The sequence below is a fragment of the Vipera ursinii genome, assembly GCF_947247035.1.
Source record: "Vipera ursinii genome assembly, chromosome: 1".
Taxonomy (NCBI): domain Eukaryota; kingdom Metazoa; phylum Chordata; class Lepidosauria; order Squamata; family Viperidae; genus Vipera; species Vipera ursinii.
The window spans coordinates 195,485,119-195,511,513 of record NC_139512.1 but is presented as its reverse complement, the minus strand read 5'-3'; the positions used below and the strand labels follow the sequence as shown (position 1 = coordinate 195,511,513).

Sequence of the window (26,395 nt, the reverse complement as noted above, 5' to 3'; positions counted from 1 at the left end):
GTTGAATTGATGAAGCTCTAATATTCCTATTGCCCAAAAGAGATTTGAGTTGTTACCAGAAAAACCATCTAATCACCATCCTAACATTTCATCTACTTGTTGCTTTTTCTGATATTTATTGTTAATTCCTGTTGCTATTAAAATCGCTTAGTCTGTAATGTTTGCATTCACTCAAAAGTTTCATTTTAACCAGAGCACAGTGACTGCCCTGAACTATACAGGTAGTCCTTAACCTACGACCACAATTGAGCCCAAAATGTATGTTGCTAAGTGAGAAATTTTTTAAGTGAATTTTGGCCCATTTTATGAGTTTTCTTGCCTTATTTGTTAAGTGAATCACTGCAGTTCTTAAATTAGTAACACAGTTGTTAAATGAATCTGGTTAGCCCATTGACTTTGCTTGTCAGCAGGTGGCAAAAGAGGATCACATGACTACGGGACACTGCAAGAGTCATAAATGTGAGTTAGTTATCAAGCGTCCGAATGTAAATCATGTGACAATGGGGATGTTGCAACGGTCATAAATGTGAAAAATGGTCATAAGTAACTTTTTTCAGTGCTGTTGTAACTTTGAATGATCACTAAACGAAGTGTTGTAAGTCAAGGACTACCTGTCTATGTTATCAAAGGAGTTAAAAGAGGTATCCTTTATCAGAGCTACATATTTACTTTTCCAAATTTGAAGCACTACTTTAGTGAAAACGTTTTCAGTCTGTAGCATGCTAGGGCTGAAAATACCACTGATTTAAATTCTTTGATTCTGATATAATTTCTATATAGATCTACATAAACTATGTCGTGTGTGTAATTTATAATATAAAGAGCGCTAATTTGATGTAGTGGTGAAGTTGCTGGCTTAGAACCCAGGAGACTGAGTTCTAGTCCCACCTTAGGTATGAAAGCCAACTGGGTGACTTTGAGCCAGTAACTCTCTCAGCCCAACCCACCCCACAGAGTTCTTATGGTGGGGATTGTAGAAGGAAGGTGTATTAGATATGTTCGCCACCTTGACTTACTTATACAGCAATAAAGGTGGGACAAAAATGTAATAAAAACAAAGTTCCAACTTGCATCCATTGTTTGGAAGGTTCTTCCACAACAAATGGAATCATATGCCTTAACTGTGCCACTTTGATAATATATTCTCAAAATGGATATGTCCCATACCGCAGCATCCCTTTTACAACGTTGTTATACACGGTGCTTTTTTTTGTAAAAAAAAAAAGTTAAAAGTCATGGGAAAAGTTAAAAGTCAATATTTCGCTTCATACATCCAAACGTTTTAGATTTTATTAGATTTATATACCGCCCTTTCCCGAAGGACTCAGGGCGGTTTACAAGGCATTTTACAATCATATCAATATAAGTACAAAGTTAAAAGAGAATTAAAAGATTAAATTATCTCTGAAAATAAAACCCCAGTTAAAATTCTCAGCCTGGGTCAGAGAGCTCAAAGAGCCAGGTCTTCACGTCCCGGCGGAATGAGCGTAGGTCAGGGACAGTCCTGAGCTCCACGGGCAGCTGGTTCCAGAGGGTAGGCGCACCCACAGAAAAGGCCCTCTCCCTGGGTGTTATCCGCCGGCAATCTTTTACCAGTGGCACCCTGAGAAGACCTCCCTCTGCGAGCGCACTGGACGAAGGGAACTTGATGCTGGCAGCAGGTGTTCCCTCAAATATCCAGGACCCAAGCCATTTAGGGCTTTATAGGTCATCACCAGCACTTTGAATCTCACCCGGAAGGCAACCGGAAGCCAGTGCAGCTCACGGAATAGAGGTGTTACATGGGAGTATCAGGAAAACCCCATCACAACTCGCGCGGCCGCATTTTGCACCAGTTGTAGTCTCCAAATGATCCTCAAGGGCAGCCCCATGTAGAAAGCATTGCAATAGTCTAAACGGGAAGTCACGAGCGCATGAGTGACTGTGCGTAGGGCATCTCGGTCCAGGTAGGGTCGCAACTGGCGGACCAGGCGAACCTGAGCAAAAGCTCCCCTGGTCACGGTTCGTATATGATCTTCAAAATTTTTGTGAGCCTTACAGTTAATATTGTGTAGCTCAGGGATAGGCAACCTCGGCTCTTTTATGACTCATGGACCTCAACTCCCAGAATTCCTGAGCCAGCTGGCTCAGGAATTCTGGGAGTTGAAGTCCATGAGTCATAAAAGAGCCGAGGTTGCCTACCCCTGGTGTAGCTGAATCGCGTTGTGAAGTAAGCCTTCGCAACCCTTTTTTCCCTTTGCTTTACTGCACCTGAGCCAAGCTAGCTCGTTCGAATTAATCGCTACATTCGGGTTTTTTAAAGGCGCCCGCCACGCCGGCGCAGAACCGTTCGCGCGCGCGGCGCGTCTATCCCAGCCTGAAGAACTACATTTCCCATACTCCTTTCAAGAGGGCGGTGCGTTTTTTCTGAGGTCACCATATCCCCGCCCTCTTTTATGTATATGTCTGGCGGAGCTACCGCTGACCCAGAGGGCTGGTTCTTAGACTCGAGGTTGGTCGGTCGGTCGGTCGTGGAATCGTCTTCCTTCCGCCTGGTTCCCAGCCACAAAGGCGGCGAGCTACTTTGCTTCCTTGGCCCCGGCCCCTTCCCAGGGTTTGCAGGCGCGCGCGGCGGCCGCCGCTCTTTGGCGCGAGCCGCTGGCAGGATTACCCGAAAGCTCCGCTGCAGAATTGCTCTCCCTGCCTGCCTGCCTGGCGTTTGGGTGAGGTTTGTTTGTCCTGGAGGTGATTGATTTGCAGCCTTTCCCCGCCGCCGTTTTGCAAGAGGCAACGGCGGTGTCTCGTGTACCTGGTGTAGCCGAGGAGGAAGAGGAGAGCGCGGTAGCGAGGAACGCCACCAGTTCATCCCGGGTCACTATCCCGGCTCTCGGTCCGTACAAGGTAAGAATGGATCTATTGGACCGGGGAGAAGGGGGGGGGGGAGGAAGAGAGGGAGGAAGAACGAGAGGAAATTTTTAGAGCAGGAAGAATTGCTTTCTCTCCCCCCCCCCGCTCTCGCCGCCGTTTTCTCCTTCCTCGTCCACACGACCACCACCACCACCACCCCGTTTGTTTCCAGCCTCCTGTTGTGTTTCTGTGTAGGTTTTGCCTTTGCAATGTTCTTTGTCCTCTTTCTTCAAAATGGAAATTGCTCAGGCGTCGGAGGGGAATAATTTCCACATCCTGTCTTCGTCTTCCTTTAGCGAAAAGCGTGATCGGGGAAGGCTTTCGGATGGGAAATCTGCCTCTTTTTTTTCCCCTCTTTCCTTTTTTTTGCCTTAGCAGCGTGTGAAAGGTCACGGCAAGAGACGTGCTTCTTGAAACTCTGAATGCGTTTCCTAATTTGCCGAGGTGAGCGAGCAGGCCGAAACGTTAAGTGATGCTAAAAGAAAGGGTAAAACAAAGGAATCTTGACTCCTTTGTGCTGGTGTATAACAACAGCAGCTTGATTTCTTCGGTAGTCCGGTTACCTTTTCACCATTCACCATTTTTTAATCATTAAAAGAAATACGTTTTTTCAAATAATGTGATCTTTATCCTTTGTTTTAGAATTTTTATTTTCACTGCCCTTCGTTTTCTGTAAAAAATATTCCTAATCTGACGCGTTTGTAACAAATCTCTATTTTTCTAATTAGGTAATTTTCTCAAAAGCCTTTAGCTTCAAATGGCTAAATTACTGCAGGGAATATTAGTAATTGTTAGTTTTTTTTCTGCTCTTTTTTCATGGAAGATGAGGTTGAGGTTTTTTGTTTGGTTTTTTTTATTTTCAGTATTAAATCATTTCAGCCTCCAAAGAGACCACACTTTTACTTAAGAAAGAATGCCTTTGAGGATGGTAACTGCTAAATTGTGTCTTAATTTTGTATTGCAATTATTCATTGTAAAGCATAGAGTATTTCCACGAGGAGATGCATGTAATCATGTACTTTCCAATGAAGTGTATTGTTTACAGACAGCCTGTTTTGTCTTGGCTGCTAGTTAGCTGGTTACTTTTGCAATCTTTGTGACGCTGTAGTAATTTTCTTGGTTTCCTACCAGCAAAACTCCCGAATTCTCTGTGTTATGCAGTAATAGGTTTATCTTAATGTTTACCTTGAATTTGTACAGGAAGGAAGGAGGAGCCAGAAATCTATTTCACTGACTTTAGTTTGCATCTCATAAACATAAAGCAGTAGCACAGAATACACTGTATTTAAGTCTTGCTTTGTATTCGTTTGGGCTGACTTTGCTCTCTCCAAAGATCTTGTTGTAATTTATGGATACTTGAGATGTCATAATCTCATTTCATATTAATATTTCTCTGCTCACTTGAAAGCCAATGCTAAAAATATTTCTCTGACATTTGTTTTATTTTAAAAGTAGTAAAAGTAATGCAGCCTGGGTTTTAAGTAGCTCCTAATATTTTAAACTAAAGAATATGAAAAAAAATATTGACATTTTAAGGCTGCTTGTTGCTTCAGTTATTTAGTTAATAACTTTGGTTAAGTTATTTCATAGCAGAAGTAACACATGTTTTCTTTGGGTGTTAAATTAGCAGCTTTTGAAATCAGTCTGTTAGTAAATTTGATTCTGCAATTAATTTGGCATTTCAAGGTTTCTGAATACTTATTGTCTTCAGTGAAAACCATAAGAAAATGTATTTAAACAAGTTAGAAATTTCTGTTTTCTGCTATGACAGCATTGCTTTCTCAATCCAGACTGAAAATGGAATATATCTTTAGTCACAGTGTATTTACACACAGTTTTTGTTAAAGGCAAGGATAGAGAATCCACCGATACTGCTTAGCAGGACCTATGCTTTTCATATAAAAAATTCTTATAATACTCATTATCACTGGAAGCCTAGTATTGATAACATAATTCTACATCTTTTCCCTTTCATGTTTGGTTCGTTGGTCCTAAATAGCTAGTAACAAGACTGGAGCCTGCATTTTGAATTACAGCATGTTTGAATTAGAACATTTGTTGTAAATCACTAGCATTTTAAGCTTTGTGAGGTTGAGACTGGTTGCAGTATTAGCAGGCTATTTAAGAGTGTAGATCATATGAGGCAGAATTCTCTTGTAATCCATGTACTGGATGCTAGTTATATAAATAAGGAAATGTGTTCCATTTGATTGATCAAAGCTGGGTATAACATAGGGATTGTATTTCCAGGAATTTATTTCAGCAACAGAAATATTTACTCCAGCAAAAAAAAAAAGAGCATCAGTCTTAGTTTCGTTTTAACTCCAATGTTAGTGTAGAGTTACATTTCCCGAGTGGGATAGCCATATAAATTGTATAAATAAATGTCATCCAAAAAGTTGATAAAATTGACCAAAAAGTTTTAAAGTGTGTAAACATAGGACTGCTTGATTGTATGCCAAATCTTGCAGCAACGACGTATCAGAAGATCCCACACATTACTAGATTAACAATATGCAAGAAAGGATATTAATGTTATTCAAGTTGCTGTGCTAAAACAAATACCACTTCCTGTTGTTTCCCCCCAATTTACATATAAAACAAAGTGCGCAAGAATCATAATACTGATTCTATTGTAGCTTTGTAATGCATATAATAAAACTGTTTTTGCAGTAAATCTGCAAAAGGACTGTTCTGTGTGGTTTGATGAATATCTTGTTAAGAATATAGATCAGATTTGTCTAAAGATGCTTCCTAAACAAAACAATACATATTTATCGCAATATTATAATGCAAATAAATACAGCCCTATGTTAACCCAGAACATCTGCTTATGCTGATCATATATTTTTAATTCACTACTTAAAAATTCTGTATAATAGCAATAAGCACTTAGACTTATATACTACTTCATAATGTTTACAGCCCTCTCTAAGCGGTTTTCAGAGTCAACGTATTGTCCCCCACTATCTGGGTCCTCAATTTACCACCCTTTGGAAGGATGGAAGGCAGAGTCAACCTTGAGCCCCAACTGAACTGAACTCCCAGCAGTGGGCATACTTAGCAATACTGCATTATAACCACTGAGCCACCATGGCTCCTTCTATATTATGTTAATAGTTACATTTTATTAAAGATTTTAAGGGTACAGTCCTGTATCCAGTTAAGATGCCAAAAATTTCAGTAAAGTTAGTTTGACTTCATAAATTGTCCATTTAATGGAGGACTACAAGACCCACAAAAAATGCTGTAACAATGTCTAAATGGCCTTCAGTATTGATTTTTTTAATGCAGCTTTTGGATGATTCAATATCCCATACACACAAAATAAGGAAAAGAAAAAGCAACATTCAGAGGTTTTGGTAAAGGAAACATTTTGTGAATTTACCATTGCTTTATTTAAAACTTGTTCTGTTCTTTGATAAACATAGCTATTTATCATAGTTATTCATATTGCTTGAGGAGTTAAAAGGTGAATTATATTATACAACCAGTGATGCCCCAGTCAGACAGTAGTACCTGGCCTGCTTTAAAATCAAGTGTTAAACAAGATCAGGCCTGGTTAGTGTTGAATGGGAGATCACCAGAAAGTTCAAGTGCTTTGGACTAGAGTGGGAAGTTGAAAACGCATCCAGAAAAGGCCATTCCTTATTTTTGCTATTAAATCTACATGTTCATCTTGACTGGAAGGAATCCTCAATTTTCTTTAATCAGTCATATACGCTCACTATATATAACATCAGGTTATGTCTCACCAGTAATATTTAGACTCCTGATATATTTAATTGGTAGTCTTTATTCTACAATTTTAGCTTGCCTAGCTAATTAATATATACTGTTGCCCTTGATTTCTGCCCCTTATGCTTCACTATTGCATAATGTAGTGAAGCCAATCATCTTATCCTGGAAATGCATATATTCCCACACTAGATCATTTGTGTTTCTCAACGCTAGAAATAGCACTAGTTGCCTGGTACTTGAAGCTGTAATGTTTACATACATTCCTTTATTTTGGTCAGTGATCAGCATAGTAATTACTCTGTTTTGAGGAACATCAGGAATCCACCTTGTTGATTTCTAACATGCCTATTCCACAGTTTCTAAATGCACAAATACTTCCCTAAACAGAAATGACAACAAAGTATTGATGTGTCAAGTAACATTAAATACTGACAAGTAATATCTATAAGAGAAGCTCACACACTTTCTTTTGATTCACTCTTATCTTATATTTTATTAGATAAGTTGCCTTTTACATTCAGTCTCAATACCCATGTCACAATATATATTCTGAACTGATGCACTGAATTTGTGAGTTAGTTACAGAGTAAACTTCATTTGTGAGTTACTTACAGAGTAAACTTCACCTGTCTTTTCTGAGTAAATTGATAAATGCAAGCTAAGACCTTCTATGTTCCATTACCTTCCATACCTTTCCTGGCCAAGACAAAGGAACGCTAGAAATCAAAATTTCAAGACATATGGGGAGAAACAAATTGGGAAGGCTGCATTAGACAGAGTTCAGATAATCCAAGCATTTTTAAAGTAATAGCTATTGTTTGATCAGTTCTATGAATTTTATTCTTGCTTTTGGAAGGTGGGAATGGAAAAAAAACCACTGAAAAAGTGTTCATTAAGGAAATAGTAAAGTTGCGTACTATTTTCCTAAATAGGGAAATGAAACATTTGCTACTATTTTGAATGAATGCAGGCACATCAGAAGGATGTGTTAGATCTCAGTGATCAACATCTGGATCTCAAGGTATAATTCAGTAGCATACATATATGTGCTGATAAGGTAATTGAAATATAAAAACGTTCTTGCCGTTTTTATGGATATACTACTCATTTTGTGAATATCCCTAATGTTGATTTGAGGATTATGGTATAAACATCAATATAAAATGTGTTCAGACCAAGACCTTTAGTCCTATACAAATATATTTTTGAAAAGGTGAATTTTAATTTCTTTAAAATGAAATTAGCATCCATATAATTTAAGTGATCATATTTTTTTATATTTTCTAAGTTTTCTATAGTTTTCTATGTTTTTGAAAGTATCCAAGTATTTTTGGAATTGGAAGAGTTGGAAAACATGCAAGTTTTCTATACAGTCTAAGATGCGTGATGTCAGTGCTGCGAACATTGACACATGATGCATCTCAGTTGATCTAATCAGTAAATTTTGATTGTATGATAAGATACAAATATTCAATTGATTTGCATATGTTGGGATACATCTCCTTTCCTCTTTGAAGTTTTTCTTACTGCTGACAGGTGAAGCAGGCTAGCAAGTTGGCGTGTCTGCTGTCTACACCTCCTACATTCAAACAGAATTAAAATCTGATTGCTTAGTTGGGATTAGGCAAATACTCTGAAGTGATTTACTATTTCTTGTTTGATCTTCAGTATTGGGAGATTATTTACATGTGTGAATGAGCTGTTATTGGTCCAATAACAGTTATAACATTTTCAAATTATCAAACTTGTCTTGAATGCAGTATTTACAGTACAGCTGACTTAAATCTTCAGTTGTGAAACTAATGGAATGAAAAGCTGCAATTATTTCAGAGTTAATATCAATATAAACTGAACTAAGAGTATTCAAACTTGTTAAGTTCTAGGAGAAAGTATGTTGAAATAGCACATAGCTGTAGTAACATTTGGCATGTTACATATATGTGCTTACTAAAAAAGAATCAGTTTTCTTTCAAAACAAGCCATAGCTTTTGTACTTCAGTACTATATCACTTGGAGCATGTTGTTAATTCTAAAAATGTATCTTTGATTTCCCATCATGTGCTGTAACATTGGTTCCTCTCTGCTTTTAAACTGATTTATGAGAATGTATGTTTTCTCTAATAGATGTTGGCATATAGGATGAAATTTTTGTAATTAAACTGCCTGCTTCAGAAATCTGTTGTATTTCATGGATCAAGGTAACTGTTGTTATAATAATAATAATAAGTTGGAAGGGTCCTTCGAGGTCATCTAGTCCAACCCCCTGCTCAGGCAGGAAACCCTATACCATTTCAGGCAAATGGCTGTCCAGTCTCTTCTTAAAAACCTCCAGTGTTGGAGCATTCACCACCTCTGGAGACAGGTTGTTCCACTGGTTAATTGTTCTAACTGTCTGGAAGTTTCTCCTTAGTTCTAGGTTGCTTCTCTCCTTGACTAGTTTCCATCCATTGCTTCTTGTCCTGCTTTCAGGTGCTTTGGAGAATAGCTTGACTCCCTCTTCTTTGTGGCAGCCCCTGAGATATTGGAACACTGCTATCATGTCACCCCTCACTCTTCTCTTCGTTAAACCTTGCCTAGTAACCTCAGAAGCATGTAGAGTAGATGGCATTAAATGTGAACTGTCATTGGCTTTCAATTCCACTTTGCTCTGCAATCCCAAATTTTCTATTGTGAGAATGCATTCAACAAAGATTCATCCCTTTAGTCCAAATGAACACCTCTGGTCACATGAAAACAAAAGAGATTAATTGTTTAAGTCTACGTGAGAAATCAGAATAACTACTTGGGAAGGAAGGTTTATGGTACCACTCAGCTGTGTTACTTGTGTGCATTTGAATGCTTACAGACTGATATTTATAAATCAATGAACTGCATGAAAAACACAAGTAGCAATTCAGTGTAAGAATCAGTTTGATAAATCAGTATAGAAGAAGTACTTCCTGTTAAATATATTGTTCTTCTTGAAGCCTATCATTTGGCCTGTATTCTGACCAGGGGTAATAGGCATTCTAATGCTATGTATCTCAATGACATTAGGCTACAGAAATTTACTGTAGTGTCACATGGACAAGAGAGGGAATGGTGATATTAGAGATCATTTATCCTTTTGAGCACCAGGGACCGGTTCTGTGGAGAGAGGTTTCTCTGTGGACTGGAGGGGGCGTGGTTTGGTGCGCTGCCTGCATCCCACCGATGGGGCTTTGCTTGTTTATGCGGACTGGTTACTGGCATGCCGTGGCCCAGTCCACAGACCGGGGGGGTTGGGGACCCCTGATTTATGCAATTTAGGATAACAGTAAACTTGTAAGTTTTAATAGCTTTTTATAACCTCTGTGACTGTTCAAAATCACATTTATCAGACCTGTAGCAGTTTATGTACAGGATTTCATAAAGCTATAGATAACTCTAAAGTTGTAAAGCATTTGGAGTTATCTTGTATTTGTGATCTTTTTTAGAAAAATACTTCATATGGAAACAGTAAGTAAGTCTGTTTTGTTCTTCAAGTCATACTTGCTGTATTATTGGTTCTTGGCAGACAGTATCTGCAAGCATTTTGTACTCAGTAGTTCTGGGACCAGTTTTGTATTATACATACTGAAAACATCCAAATCAGAACTTGTTCAGTTTCACATTCTGCATTTAGTGTTATTGAATGGCTTACATTGCCACTGTGGGGTTCTGGGTTCCTCTGCCTCTTTATGCAATATAGGAAGAAAGCAAGGCTATCTCTTACACACAATGTAAAACAACTTTAATAGTGTAGAAAAATGGGGAGAAGAACCTATCTCTTCCAGGTCATGTAAATTCTATTCTTGGATTGAAAGGCACTGTTCTAAGGATAAAAAGTCTCCTTTAAAATGATAGAATAGATAGGTAGATCTGGCTCTTGTAAAACATGATTCAATCACCCACTTAACCAACTTTGACATATCCTGTCCTTATTTGAAAACTTCCAATGAGGGGGTGTCCACCCCTGGTTTAGGCACGTTGTTCCATTATTTTAACAGTCACCATACTATAAAGTGTGGTATCCAAAATTGAGCATAATAATTAAATATAATAGATTTATTGCTCCCATGTTCTGGACCCAAAAGTTTTGTTAATGAAGCCCAAGACTGTATTAGCTTTGTTTAGTTCTTGCATCACACTGCTTGTTCATGGTGGTGATATGCTAGAATTCTTAAATCCTTCTCACATATACTGCTTGCCAAGTCAGGTCCTTTCAATCTGTGGTTTTGATTTTTTTTTTCTATTCAGATATAGGGCCATATATTTGTCACAGTTGAGCACTCTACAGTATTGTATTTTATCCATTGAGCAACCTTGTCAAAATCATTTTAAGTTGTGTTTTTATTCCTTAAAATATTATTATATGTAAGTCTGATGACCTTGCCTTCTATTCCATTCTCTAGGTCATTTATAAAGATGTTAAATAACACTGAAATGAGTATGGATCCTTGGGGGACCTCATATATTACTCTCCTCCAAGACAATGCTAAACCATTTATGAATGACATTTTGGTGTTACATTACTGTATTGTCTAACCTGTTATCATGAAAAACCTTACCATTTTAATGGGGTCAAGAAATTAATCCTTAAGATTAATTTAATCCTTAAGGTTAAGATATTAATCCTTTTGACTATCAAACTAGTCACTCTACTCCCCCCAAAAGAGAAAGTTTGTTCTTGACAAAATTTCTTGAAGTAAAATAATAAATTTGGAAGGCAATAATGTGAAATGTAATCAAATTCCAGAATAAAAAATATGTAATTTGTTTCCAGAACTCTCTGCAGTGCATACGAAAATGAATAGTCAATAACATGGCAGAGAAATGTCACAGGCTGGCTCAATGTATATAAAATGATACCATAAAAAATAAACAATTTATAAATATTGATTTTGCCTTTGGACAAACTAAAGGAAAAACATTTCTTTAGTTTTAATAGCGACAAGATATTTTCGCAGGGAAATTATTGGAAAATGTCACTAGAGTCAAAATGGATGTTAAGTTGAAAGTTGTTCAAAACACCGTAATTTATTTTTCAAAAGCTGCGTTCCAGATCAATAGTTCAAAAATTCCTTTTAAATGTTTCAATATCTAAAATATGATGAGTAAAGATATATGTAGTAAACTTAGAATTTGTTTAAATGAACCATAATTAAAAATATATGGATCTTTTTCTAACTGGTGTTACAGTCAGAAGACTCTTGATGAGGCTATAAAAACTTGAGTTAAGGATATAAAAGGCAAGAGTTTTATTCTGGAGACATAATGTTAATTATAAGGGAATCTATATAAAGAAGTTGAAGACAGAATATTCAATAAAACACCAAATGTATGATTTTCTAAGTATATCAGAATAAGGAAGCTCATTGAACAGGCAAGACAACTGCTTATCTAAGAGAATGGGGGGTGGGAATAATTGAAAGCATGACTGTAAATTAGTTCTGTATTGGTGAATTTCAGTCTAGGTACATTGTAGTTTACATCTTGGACTTTGTTTCGTTCAACCTCCACTATTCACCCACCTAAGCAAGTCACAAAGACTTATGTCTTACGTGCAATTAACGGGAACCTGCTGATCCAAGAAGAAATCATATCAAAATTTCAGGGAAGGAATAGCCAGATCCAAAACAATTTGGAGCAGACCAAGAAAAGACTACATATATTGATCTTTTTAGCCTTTAAAGGTACATATGTTCTATGTGTTAATGGCTAGTAGGTGTGCCTGTGCACATGCAATCTGCCTTCTATCTCCCTTTTTACTCTCTCCCCATTCAGAATTGCTGAGAGAAAGGCAATGGAAAAAAGAAGCCTTGTGGCTTCCTCACTGCATACTGTGAAGATGATGATGATGACCTTATCCATTCAGTTGTGTCCAACTCTTGGCGATTCAATGGGCCAGGTCTCTCCACATCTTCCAGTTTTACACTACAAGTAGTCCTTGACTTAAGAACCACAACTGAGCCCACAATTTCTGTTGCTAACATTTGTTAAGTGAGTTTTGCCCCATTTTACAATCTTTCTTGCCACAGTTGTTAAGTGAATCACTGCAGTTGTTAAGTTAGTAACACGGTTGTTAAGTGAATCTGGCTTCCCCATTGGCTTTGCTTGTTAAAAAGTTGCAAAAGGTGATCGTGTGACCCCGGGATACTACAATCATCATAAATAAGAGTCAGTTGCCAAGCGTCTGAATTTTGATCATTAACCGTGGGGATACTGCAACAGTTTTAAGTGTGAAAAATGGTTGTGAGTCACTTTTTCCAGTGCTGTTGTAACTTTGAACAGTCACTAAACGAACTCTTGTAAGTTGAGGACTGCCTGTACTTTGAGGTTTTTTTAAGGCTCTGCTGTCAAATTTGATGGTGTCCAGTCACCGTGTTTTTTGATGGATTGTATTCCTTCCCATTCTCTCCTACCAATCAAAGGATGTCTGAGAGCAGAAAGTTTCTCTAGGGATGATCAGGATTGGCCTTTTTATGGCTATGGTGGCAAAAAAAATCTCCCTATCCAATCGCTGGCCATCTATAAGCAAGTTTATTGTAAAGAAAGACTCTAGTTCTTTTGAGCAGCTCTGCTTGTAAGTGACTATTTTCTTGATGCAGAAAAGCAGGAATGATCGGTACGGTTCTGAAGGAAATGGGGGAAACCTCTTTCAATTCAAAACTCCTGTGGAAATGTCTGTGATTACTGATTACTTATACTACTGTGATCTACAGTATTATAATTGAGCAAGTGGTAGCAGATGGTAACCTTCACTGGTTTTGGAAGCTAAGAGGAATCAGCTAGGTTAGTACTTGGATGGGGGAATTGGCTGGGAACCTAGTGCTGTTGCTATAATATGAACTAATTTTTTTTAAAAAAATGCAGAAAAAGGCAATGGCGAATCATTTTAGTAACTTTGTCAAGAAAACTGTGTAGGTACAGAGTTGGGCTTGATAATCAGCCTTAATTTACTAATGGTTTGCATTTATAATTAGCAATGTTTTAACTATCTTGATTTGAAATAGGCAAGCTTGCAGAGGAAGTTATTGAAATTTGAGTGAAATGACTGGGCCAAGTCTAAATGTTGTGGAAAGATATTCAGCGTTTGGTAGAAGTTCAAAAGTAAGGTATTTGTAAATATAATGAACTGTTGTCCCAAATATCTCCTAATCATGCTTTTTCCAGATTTTCTGTGCAGGGACAATTATTATTCCATTAGCAGATAAGAGTTTGAAACTTAACAAACCTCTGCTGTGTCAGTGCCATCTCTAGTGCCATTTGGAGATAATAAGAATGCCCCAATAGTTGAATCACAGGAACCAAATCACAATTGCTGCCCAAAAGCTGAAGCATATATAAGCATCCTAGGAAGTATCACTGAATAACTTCTGGAAGGTTTTGGCATGGTTTTTCTGTTTTGTTAATAGACCAGTAAAGGTAAAGGTTCCCCCGCACATGCGTGCTAGTCGTTTCCGACTCTAGGGGCCGGTGCTCATCTCCGTTTCAAAGCCGAAGAGCCAGCGCTTGTCCGAGGATGTCTCCGTGGTCATGTGGCCGGCATGACTAGACGCCAAAGGGGCACGGAACGCTGTTACCTTCCCACCGGAGTGGTCCCTATTTTTCTACTTGCATTTTTACGTGCTTTCGAACTGCTAGGTTGGCAGAAGCTGGGACGAGTAACAGGTGCTTACTCTGCTACGCGGCACTCGGGATTTGACCTGCCAAACTGCCGATCTTCTGATCGACAAGCTCAGCGTCCTAACCCACTGAGCCACCGCGTCCCTAATAGACCATGACCTTGACTTTAAGACCGGCTTTCGTCTGTTTGTTTTAAGCCTTTAGAATTTACTTTTCTTTTTTTTTCCTTAAAAATTTATTGAAGGTAAAAAAAAAACCTTGCTACTAAATACTTTCAAATATGACTTGGCTGAAAATGAGTGTTTCTGTTTTATTTTTCATTTCCAATGGCAGAGTAATTATCCTAATCAGAGCAGTATGTCAACATTTAACAGACAGTGTTATCTATTACAGAATTTTATTGAAGATGAAACTTTGTAAACTTTGGAAATATTTTTTAGTCTGACATTTCTTTTTGGGGAGGCTAATGCTGAAGGAACGCGTTTATAAAACTGGATGAAATATGTTTATGAGTATGTTTGTAATGTTTACATCTCATTTACTTGTCCGTGTAGTCATCAGGAGGTGAGCTGCACTCAAGCGACACTTTACCTACCACTATGCAAGTAACTCATCTTGAAAATTCTAGAGCCTAAACTCATACTGTTTAGGCTACAATTATGAAAATGTTAACTTTAGAAGTATTTGAAGTACTTGTCACAATATTCCCATAATAGAGTTTTTATATACCTGATTAGCAACCTTCTCAATTATATTCTCTTGGTATATGAATCAGCCTTTAAGATGGTAAATGATATGGTAATAGTTGTGGGGTGGGAATATTTATATTATTTTAGCTTTCAGATATTTTCTCAGTAAAATTTGTACACTTAAATACCATGTATACTAGATTTGAATGTAGCAAGTTTATTTCTTGATCATGGGAGATCAAAGTGATAGGAAAAGGATTAACTCCATCTTTTCTAGTTAGAGAAACCAGGCTGCAATCTCTTCCCTTGTTTATTCAACCTATATGCTAAATATACATTAAAGGAAACAGTTGGAAGTAGTTTAACATGATTTTAAAATTGGGGAAAACTCGTCAATAACCTGCACTATGCTGAAGCAGAATAGGAAGAGTATTGATTGACACATTTGAATTTTGTTTTGGAGAAGATTCCTGAGAATATCATGAAAAGCCAAGAAAACAAATAAATGGATCATGAAACAAATCAATCCAGAGTTCTCAGTGGATACATGACAGGCTCAAATTATCCTACTTTAATCATTTTATGTGATCCTTAATTAACCAACTAACCATTCCACTTAAGAGTTGGATGATCACATCCAATAGTCCAATTATCAATGTGTCTACAGGATCCCAAGGGGCAACAGGAAGCTTTCCTTACTATGATGATAATGTTCGGTTCTCATACTCCATTTCCCAAGTAACCAAGGTAGAAAATGGCCTATGACATCTTTAGTGGAAAGCAGATTATATCTTCTACCTATGGAACTATGGAATAGCTGGTGATACCTATCCAGAGACTAACTTTCAAAATTGATAGTTCTGGAAAGATCAGAGGCGCTCATAGAACTCATTGAGCAAAGGAGAGTTCAAGAGTGCAGCTATTTTCTCTGGACTCCCATTGGTATGTTCAAATTATCTTCTCCCAGAAGTGTTGGTTGACAATTAGCTCCTAAGATATGATATCAAGAAAGATGCCAAAACAAGAGAAATTGTGGGAGGTGTAGCTGGGAACCTCCTTCTGTTTGCTTCCAAACCTGTCACTTTTGGAACTGGTGTCATGACAGGTTTATTAATCTTCAGAATTGGAAAGTGGACCATCATCAAAATCTAACCTCATATTCTGAAAGAGACAATCAGATTGCTTTTGGTACAAAGCAAGGGTACAAAGACATTTCTAAAATTCTGTTTTCATTTTGTCATTATGGGGTACTGAGTGTAGATTAAGGAGGAAAAACATGAATTTCAACAACTGTAGAATCAGGCTGCAGCATTACAAAATTGACAAAACTGAAGGGGGTCTGAATACTTTCTGAATGCACTGTAGGTGGAAGCTATCCTGTTGGACAACGTAGCTTCAGGGATTTCTCAGAAACCTACTTAAATACCCAGTCAGAATAACCCAACAAAGCTCACCAGGAATGATTAGTGTCAGTTCATAGAGGTCCCATTACAATCTAAGAATATTCATCAAGAGGATGGTGGTGGTTGTGGGCTGTTTAAGAATATAGGTGGTCTGCGCACTAGGTTTACATCTATCTAGAGTTCATAGTTGCCCACAAGGAGCATGATGGCTCGGTAGGGGTTAGAATGCTGGGTTGACAATTGGTAGACTCGTTTTTGAGACCCATTGCTGCCACAGTTTGGGGTGAGTTTCCGGCCTCCAGCTCCTCCCAATCCAGCAATTTGAAAGTGGGTGACCATGAGTAGATAAAGGCAACTTCACATAGACATGAAATGAGCCCCAAACTGGGTGTCCCTTGAGCAGCGGTAATGTCCACGGAAGCACGGAAGTATTAGTATAGTTGCCCATTATCAGAAAAGCAGTTAACAGTTCCAAAGTAATAGTTTACTTCTTTCAGAAATCTGACCAAGAGCATAGGGGCACTCTTCACCAGGAGGCCTTCATTGGCACAGAAAAGACTTTCCTATCTCTGAAGCTCTCTTTAAACTGGGAGATAAAGCAGCGTTTTCCCCCCCAAGATTTTAATCAGGCGAAGGACTACCTCTCTAGTTGACATATTTAGAACAGTAGTCAACTAACAGGGATTTCTTCCCCTTACCCCAAGACTACAGAGCAAATGAGATCAATGTTGTAATGGCACCATGATCAAAAGGGTTGCTCTGTAACATCCTGTTTTTTTCTAGTGCTATCCAAGTGGAACACGAAGTAAGATGCACAATGGATAGGTGATTCATTCTGGCCTTGGAGGACTTGATTCATCACACCAGTGGACGTGAGGGAGGAACACCCATGCTCCTTACTGAAATGACAAAACATCCTAATCCAGAGTGCAACAATGCATCCAGACTCATTGAGCAATTCCTGAACACAGATCTTCCAAGTTTGTAATAGAGTCTATCTTAATCCCAAGGAACTATTTCTGTCAGTTAACTACGTGCATATTTTGAACAGTGCTACAAAAGAAAAACTTTTGTTTTTCAGATTTACAGGTTTCAGGGCTGTATAAAGGAATACATATAAATAAAGATAAAGATAATTCTGCCTTCATTCTGTTTGGTGTGAGAGGGGGTAGTAGAGGAATATTCCAGAGGGCTTCCAAAATGCTGCTGTTATTCTCTATAACAATAAAATGGTGTTCTAATAATGTTCTAATAGACAACAAATAGTTGTCTATTTTGTGATTGGCCTATCTCAAAGGGCTGACCACCTGAAGAGGAGATAGAGGCAAGCCTGCTGCATTGACAGGCAGCCAGTTTAGATTCTGTACCTCTTGAGGGGCAAAGGGCAGTATTTTCACCTGCACCATTTTCTTAAGGGTGTGCTCCTCTCACCTCCAGTGATTCATGGTTTCTTCCTGTGGGACTTGCCATGATGTCAGAGCCTCAGTGACTTCCCTACTTCAAAACTATTAGAAAGATCTCCATTACCATGAACAGAGGACTGCTTCCTTGATGGTTCTACTTTTGATTTGGAGAGTTAAAAAGCTAAGGGCACCTTCAGGAGAGATACAGTATACATTGTGGTCAGTCTGGACAAAATGGTTTTAAAAAACATTACTTCATGTTCAGTTCCAGTTTCACTGAGCACAAGAGATTGTGGTTCTCAGCTTATCTTAGACTCAGTCCTTCCTAGAGGACAGAGGTGGCTCAGGTTGAAGGTTTGGAAGATTCTGACCATCTACTTCAAATATACATTAAAAGGAAAAAGTGCCTATAGACTATCAAGTGGGAAATCAGGCAAAATGAGTTTTTCTGCTTCACAATTAGTAGATTGGTTGAAAAATGTCAACTTCTCCCAGTGTGAGAGTTAGTTTCCACATAGTTGGAGGAACACAATCTGGTACCAGATCTATTTGATGCCAAAACAAAGAGATAGATGGAAATTGGGCCTCCTGTAAAGAAAATGTCATGGCATAGCTTGGGCTGATGAAAGATGAGCAAGAATGTGAACATTGATTTCCTTATAGATAAGATTTTTGTTTGAAAGCTAGCAGCTACCGGAATTCTATTGTAATGGCTTCTTGGCCATTTTCTGCAATGAATCTTCTTGTCAAAGGTTCTAGATCAGGGGTGTCAAACTCAATTTCATTGAGGGCCGCATCAGCATTGCAGTTGCCCTCAGGGGGCTGGGTGGGTATGGCCAGGGTGGGCGTGGCCTACTGGCTGGATGTGGCTAGAGTGTGTATGGCCTACTGGGTGGGCGTGGCCAGCTCTACGTCGTTCGCATCAAGGGTGCTTATGGGGGCCTGGGCAGGAGTGGGACAGATCTGAGGGTCTCTGGCAGAAGGAGGGTCTCTGGGCCAGGGCCAAGGCAGTGGGGGCCGTTCCCTCACTGTTTCCAGGATGGCTTCACGGGCCGCATGAAACCACTTTGTGGGCCGGATCTGGCCCCCCGGGCCTTGTGTTTGACATGTCTGTTCTAGATTATAGTCTTCTTGTTTAATTTAATTCCAGTCCAGTTTTCCAGGAACTCAGTATACTGAACATAGGACAGTTAAGTTTCTGCCTTTTAGCTTGAGGAGATGGAATTTCATATTGATTCCGTCTTCTGGAAACCAGAAAAACACATCATAGAAGTCCAACTACTATTCACACACTTGAGTATATAGTGCTATACTTAAGGAAAAAAGTAGAACTTCTTTAAATAGTCATTCATATGACAAGAATATTGTACTATTTGGATGAACAACTTCGTCCATGTGCTACAATTTAATTACAGATCAGACATCATGCTTCCCTATGGAGGGAACATAGACTTTCTCAGTGATATAGACTTACTGTACATACACAAATTTCACAAACTCATTCCAGTAATAAGTATCAAGTTTTCCATACCCAAAATGTCATAGTGAAGGTGGGATTTCGACTCAGATTGCTTTTTGAAGGACACACTACAATAGAATTAACTTTCCTCCCTGAATGTAATAGTGATATGCCTGGGGATTTGATTAAAGCTAAGGGATTCTAATTTTCTGATTTTTCGATGGAAGAACAGGCTTCATCCTTTTTTTTTTTTTTTGGTCTTCCCCAGTGCTTTCCATTGTAGTAAGATAGGAAGTTCCAGATAGTAAGTTATATCCTTTATAGATATGTTTCTGTTAACAACATCATCCGAAAAGCCTGTCTAATCCAACATTCTTCTCCCGCAGTGCTTAAAAAATGCCAATCCAAACTTGTTGCTTGATTTCCCCCCACCCCAAAAACGCTCACACCCTTTTTACTCTCTATTCCTGGCCATTGGATAAATATTGGAAAGTAGAAGGTTTCTCCCTCCTCCCGTGGAGCAAGGTTTGTCTTCAGACAGTGTTTTCCAAGGGTACAGGTAATCCTCGACTTACAACCACAGTTGGGACCAGAACTTTCATTGCTGAATGAGACAGTTGTTAAGTGAGTCAGGCCCTATTTTAGTACTGTTTTTGTCATGGTTGTTAAGCTAATTACAGCAGTTGTTAAGTAAATCATGTTGTTAAGTGCATCCTTCTTTTCCCATTGATTTTGTTCGTTGGAAGCCCTTGAGGAAGGTCATAAATGATGATCATGTGACCCCAGGATGCTGCCGCTATTGTAAATACATGCCAATTGCTAAGCGCACAGATTGTGATCACATGACTGAGGGAACACTGCGATGGTCATAAGTGCAAGGACCTATCATAAGTTACTTTGGAAAAGGGCTGATGTGGTCCCCATATTTAAGAAAGAAAGGAAAAAAAAACAGTCCCAGGAAATTACAGACCAATCAGTCTAACATAAATACCTGGGAAGTTCCTGGAAAAGATAATCAAAAAACAGATCTGCGAACAACTAGAAGCAAATAAAGTTAAAACTAGTAACCAGCATGGGTTTGTTAAAAACAGATCATGCCAAACAAATCTTATTTAATTCTTTGATAAAGTGCTAAACTAGTAGACCTGCGAAATGCTGTGGACGTAGTATACATAAATTTCAGTAAGGCATTTGACAAAGTAGACCACAACCTACTAAGCTAGAAAAAGGTGGAATAGACAACATCACCACCAGATGGATCTGTAGCTGGCTGGCAAACTGTACTCAACAAGTAGTCTCAATAGCACCACAACTACATGCAGAGAAGTAAACAGTGGGGTACCACAAGGTTCCATCTTAGGCCTAGTACTCTTCAATATCTTCATCAATGACCTAGATGAGGGAATTGAAGGGGAACTCATCAAATTTGCAGATGACACGAAAACTGACAGGAGTAGCCAACACCCCAGAAGACAAACTCAGGATCCAAATGATCTTGACAAACTTGAAGAATGGGCCCTATCCAACAAAATGATTTTCATTGTGGAGAAAAGCAGAGTTTTACATTCAGAGATGTGCGCGCGCACCGGGCAACTGGGAGCCACAGGAGACGGCTTAAAGAGCCACATGCGGCTCCGGAGCCGCGGGTTGCCAACCTGTGGGCTAGACAGTCACTTGTCTGAGATGGTATAGGTCCTCCTGCTTGAGCAGGGGTCTGGACTAGAAGACCTCCAAGGTCCTATTCTATTCTATTCCATTCCATTCCGTTCCACTTTTCTCAGTGCCATTGTAACTTGGAATGGTCATTAAACAAATATTCTTAAGTTGTGGACTACTTGTGTTTATTTATTGATTCTGCTATTCGTGGTTACTCTGATTGCTGACACCTCCCATTTGGATGTACACGATATCAGAGATGACATGAATCAGTATTAAAAGGATTAGAGGGAATAATTAAATTTGTTGCATGAAGTCCATTGGGATCAAATCTCTAATTACTTTCCAGGCTTTTTACTTGAGAATATGCTTTATGTATTTCATTATTTATTGCTGTGGGCTTACTTGGAATACATTTCTTTGTGTCCAATGGAACTTTCCATATAAAAGACTAGTATTATAAGTATTTGATTTTCTGTATTTATCTATATTACTACAGTGTTGTAAAATATCTAAACACAAATAAAAATAAACCTTTTGGTAAAAATTGATTCTTGATGATTGTTTGAAGATGGGCTAGCAAATGTCATCTAAGACAGAAGCAAGGGGTCTTTTTTTCTTGTCCAAAACATTTCTTCTGCTATAATCAAATAACTTTGAAAGAAGTGGTGATGTACTCCGCCTAAAGAAGCCTTTTTTTGGTTTTGGTCATTTTATGTAAGGCTGGAAAAGATTAGAAAAGCTTGTTGAGAAAGCGGTAGGAACGCAATTGCGTCCTAGGTGAGGAGGATTGTCTCGACCCCTTTCAGTAGTAAAGATTCAGTTCTGATCATAGATTGGAAATATCATTAATTGTTCTGGTTGATGATCTTTCTTGGAACTTGGCTGAGAGATTGCATCCCTCTTGGTCCTTTTAGACTTCTAAGTCATCAACCAGAGCTAAATGATGCAAAGGTTGGGAACAGGGACTGTAGCAGACTGATTGAACCCTAACCTTTATGGATCTTCACATCCTCACCATTCCTCCTGCTTTGGGATAATGGCTTGGTAGTTCCGGTTGTCCCATCCTATCTTCCAAGGGACATTTTACATGGCCTCCATCCCATAACCTAGACATAAAGGTAGGTTCTAAGCTGGAGAAATATTCCCATTTTGGGCACTTCTCTCATAGGTTAAAAGAATGCCCACCCTGAGAACTTCCAACATTAGCAAACTGGAAAATAAAATGGTTTGTGAAATGTTGTTTTTTTCACCTTAATCCTTTTCTCCTTTCAGTAAGTCTGAATAAAGAAGCCTCCACGAGAACTTTATTTTTTGGGTATACAGTAATGAGCTATCAATAGCTTGACTATAGAAGTCTTATAATCTGTGCTGCCAAAAAAATAACATTTCAGTAGTGTAAGCCCCCAACAGTGCAGCATAGAGGTATGTGACTAAATGTTTCAACCCTTCCTTGCTTCCTTGGGCTATAGAGCAATATCACCAGAGATCAACAAATCAAATCTTATTAAACAGAAGAAAACATAATACATAAAACCCTTATTAAACAGAGTATGAAAATGCAAACATTCAAAGGGAAAGAGAACAAGTTCCAGAGCTGTTCACATGCCAGTAAAGCAATTGGTTAAAAGAAACAGAAAAGAAAATGCTCCAGGCAGAGCACAAGATTAGACTAGTTTCCTACAAATTATTAAAATGATGATGGATAGAAGTTTCAAATTAATATTAGCAAATACAGTAACATTCATAGAAAATTTGTCTCCATACACAGCCTGACGAATGAAAGAAAGATTGAGGTAACATTCTTAATTTCATAATTTGTTCAGAGGAATAAAAATATTAAACTAGCACAACACAGAATAAATTAAGACCCTAATGCAAGTTCCTGTCTAGACTTACCTATTTCTTCTGAAATAACAGTACCTATAGCATCTGTTCCTCTGCTTCAGTTTTCCTGGATTTCCAAACTCTGGGAAATTCCAAACTTTAATTGGCAGCTGCTTTGAGATGGTAAACTTTACTCATTTCCAGCTTCAGCTAATGGCTTTGCCTCTGATTTAAAACAGAATAAATCTTTTTTTCTATATTCAGCAGAAGGAGGGACTGGAGTAATCTGATTTGGTATGTAATTAAGAGCCAACTCTCAAACTGAGAGAATGTGGATTGAATATCTGAGCTTGCCTAGCAAACAAATTGCACACACAACAGAGCATTACAATGCTTCTTCTTTACTTTGAGTGGGCAATTTTAGTTGTGGGAAGGGGAGATCAAAGCAATAGTTACTGCCTTGGAATATGCTGTAGCATGTACTCTCTCCCCTGCCCCATCCCACCCCAAGCATAGCAGAATGAAGAAGTGATAAGTACACCAGCTGTTCATAATTCCTTTCTGGACAAGAAGATGATTTGAGATTGCCCACAAGTGCTGCAGACAGTTCCTCTTTGAAAGAGACTGCAAGAGAGGGGTCTCCAGAGGGTTTAGAGCTCTGGGATATGAGGGAATGTCCAATTGTAATTTTTAATGAAATTACTATTAAAAATACAAAAATGTTCATCAACCAGTTCAGTGTGAGGTATTATCAAAATGCAGTTGATACTCAGATATACATCTCGACTCTAGGCAAGGCCAGGGCAGAGATGTAAAGGAGGTTCTGAGTGCATGTTTAGAAGCTGTGAAGGACTCCATGGGAAGATACAAGTTGAACTGGAATCCCTCAAGGCAGAGACACTGTTTGTCAATAAATTTTGGAAATAATGCTCTTCCTGAAGGAACAAGTCTGCCCTCCAAGATTCATGGTTGCTAGACAAGCAAATGGTTATTTGGGCTTTTGTTTGACTTTAGCTAGTATACCTTGCCTGAAGTCAGAGATACTGTCACCGGTTATCCATGACTGTATGGAGTCCAAGACCGGCAACTATAATGCAGTACATACTACATTAAACACACAGCTGACTTTCAAGTTGGCTCAGAATGCAAGAGCTGCCAATATCACACATCTTCAGTGCAGTGATACTGTTCTGGCTTCCAGTAGGCTTCTGAATTTTTGGTTTAGGCCTATAAAGCTCTTTAATGATTGGGGACCTGATATCTTCAGAAACCTCCTTTTAAACACATTCCTCCTTGTGCATGTTAACATTTAGAACTATTATAACTGTATTATGGTGGTTTCTTTTATATGTTCATTCTGTGTATTACCCACTGTAAGAATGTATGTCAAATTTTATTTCATGCTCATATTATTATCTAGATGTAGGCAGCAGTACAAACATTTGAGAATGCATAGTACTGTTTGTTACTTGAGAAGTTTTTGGTGTGAGCATTTCCTTCACTTTATAATCTGTTTTGCAGTGGCTCAGTGGGTTAGGACGCTGAGCTTGTCGATCAGATGGTCGGCAGTTTGGCAGGTCGAATCTCGAGTGCCGCGTAACAGAGTGAGCGCCTGTTACTCGTCCCAGCTTCTGCCAACCTAGCAGTTCTAAAGCACGTAAAAATGCAAGTTGAAAAATTGGGACCACTACGGTGGGAAGGTAACAGCGTTCCGTGCGCCTTTGGCGTCTAGTCATGCCGGCCACATGACCACGGAGATGTCCTCGGAAAACGTTGGCTCTTCGGCTTTGAAACGGAGATGAGCACCGGCCCCTAGAGTTGGAAACGACTAGCACGCATGTGCGGGGGAACCTTTACCTTTAATGTCAATGTAACATATTCGTTGAGATGTAGAAAGCAGGTACATATGGAAGAACTAAGCAGCATAGCAAAGTGTTTGTAAACTGTGATAAATGATTTATCAAAACAAACCAACCAGTAACCCAATGGTTTGAACCTGATTTATTGAGTTATTAATTAACTAGTTAATTAATTACCTAATCATAGTTTTTAATTCACTGGTTTCCTAGGATTGGATATAACGCTAAAACTGTAATTCGTCAAAATGTAAGCGTCTTGTTGAAAAGAAGAGTAGTGTAGAAGAAATTTTGCCCAGTTTCATTTACATAATGCTAAATCATACTTTTGCTTTATGTTTGAGCAGAGCCATTGATCTGGTATGAAGATTGGGTTAAGTCATAATATTTGGTTTTGATTTAGCCTGCGGCTGTCTAAATCTGGTCGATTTTTATTTATTCAATAAACCATATTTAGACAAATCATGGCTTAGTGCAAGGTATGAACCCAGTTATTGAGTCTTTTATTTTCTTTCTAATGGTCTGTGTCCTTTTAAGAGAATTAGAGCCAGAAGAAACATTTTCAAATTGCATTACAGCAGCTCTTTAAAATATATCAAAGCCTGAACAAGGATGGTTTGGGCTGAATGTGTTCTTTGTTTAGAACCTGGGAGATTGTGGAATCTCTTACCATCTCTGGAGTGTACAGATAAATAAAACTGCTCCTAATGCCCTTTGACAAATCTTAAGCTACATTCCTCTGAAACAGTTTGAAACCAGAGGTTACATCCAACAGTGCACAAGTTAGCTTTGGCTCTTGTTCTGTAACAAACTTTTCCTTGCTCTGACTTGCATGTCTACAAAATCTGCTGTGGAGATTCCTGCAGCCCCAGAAAGAGACTAAGGACTCTAGAAAGAAATTATGAAGACAGAAGGAATCTGCTGTGCTGCTAGATCCTACTGTCAGCTAATAAACACAATAAAAGTTTATTGTATGCGTGCAATACAGTTGTGTGCTACCTCCATTTTTCCTTTTATACCTGTGGTGAGGAAGCCTTTTTCAACAGACTTTGGAAATTCAGTATATACATTATATAACATTAACTGTGGAAGCTGTCTATTGATTTGGGATACCGTTACACATTGACATCAGAATTTTGTCTTCACGTTATAAAAGCTGTGCTACCTTTCTTCATCTTGCTCCAAAGGATGCTTTGCAAGCTAGTAGCAAAAGGAACCAGAGGCACAAACCTCCAGGCTTCAGGAATGAGTGGGAGTTCATACTGATGAACAGTCTTGAAGCAGGTGGTGTGTGTAGGCCTTTCCTTCTGTGCAGTTGCTGGGGAATTTTTCTGTAGAGATACTGAAGAAGTGGGTGGAGAGAGCTGGTGGAAATAGAATTGTGGGGAATCGTGCAGTGCACATTTAGGGATCATTTGTGCTCTTTTGGACTTTGAGTTCTTGGGATTTCTGATAAGGCTGAATGCATAGAGCGGACCACGTTAAGCACACCCATGGATCTCCCTACAGGTAAGGCTGTCGCCTTCTGTTTTTCATTCCAAGTTTGCACCTGAGGAGAAGGGGATTGAAAGAGTTTATTTCTGGCTGTATATTGCCCACAGGTTATGAAACCTGGATGGGAATAAGGTTGACTCGAAAGGATTTTTCTTCCCAAAGTATCGGTTTCCAGCAACGTTGTGTAAGCGTAAGCGTTCCCTGTGCTGACATACCTTAAATTGCTACTCACATTCATTTCAGTTTCTGATTTAATTTTCATTGTTTAGGGTAACCCTCGATTCAAGCAATATGAAAAGTATGGGGAAAGGATAACAAATACTGCTTTTTAAAGGGATGGCTATCAGTTTTACAA

General features: G+C 38.7%; 1 protein-coding gene across 1 annotated transcript in view; it reads left to right on the top strand.

Annotated features, from left to right (window-relative positions):
- The first annotated feature begins 2,488 nt into the window (after positions 1-2,488).
- PELI1 (pellino E3 ubiquitin protein ligase 1) overlaps positions 2,489-26,395 on the top strand; it is a 62,215-nt gene continuing 38,308 nt past the window's right edge. Inside the window, exon 1 of the mRNA XM_083352973.1 lies at positions 2,489-2,880. The gene's annotated coding sequence lies outside the window, so the exon portion shown is untranslated. The remainder of the gene's footprint in view (positions 2,881-26,395) is intronic.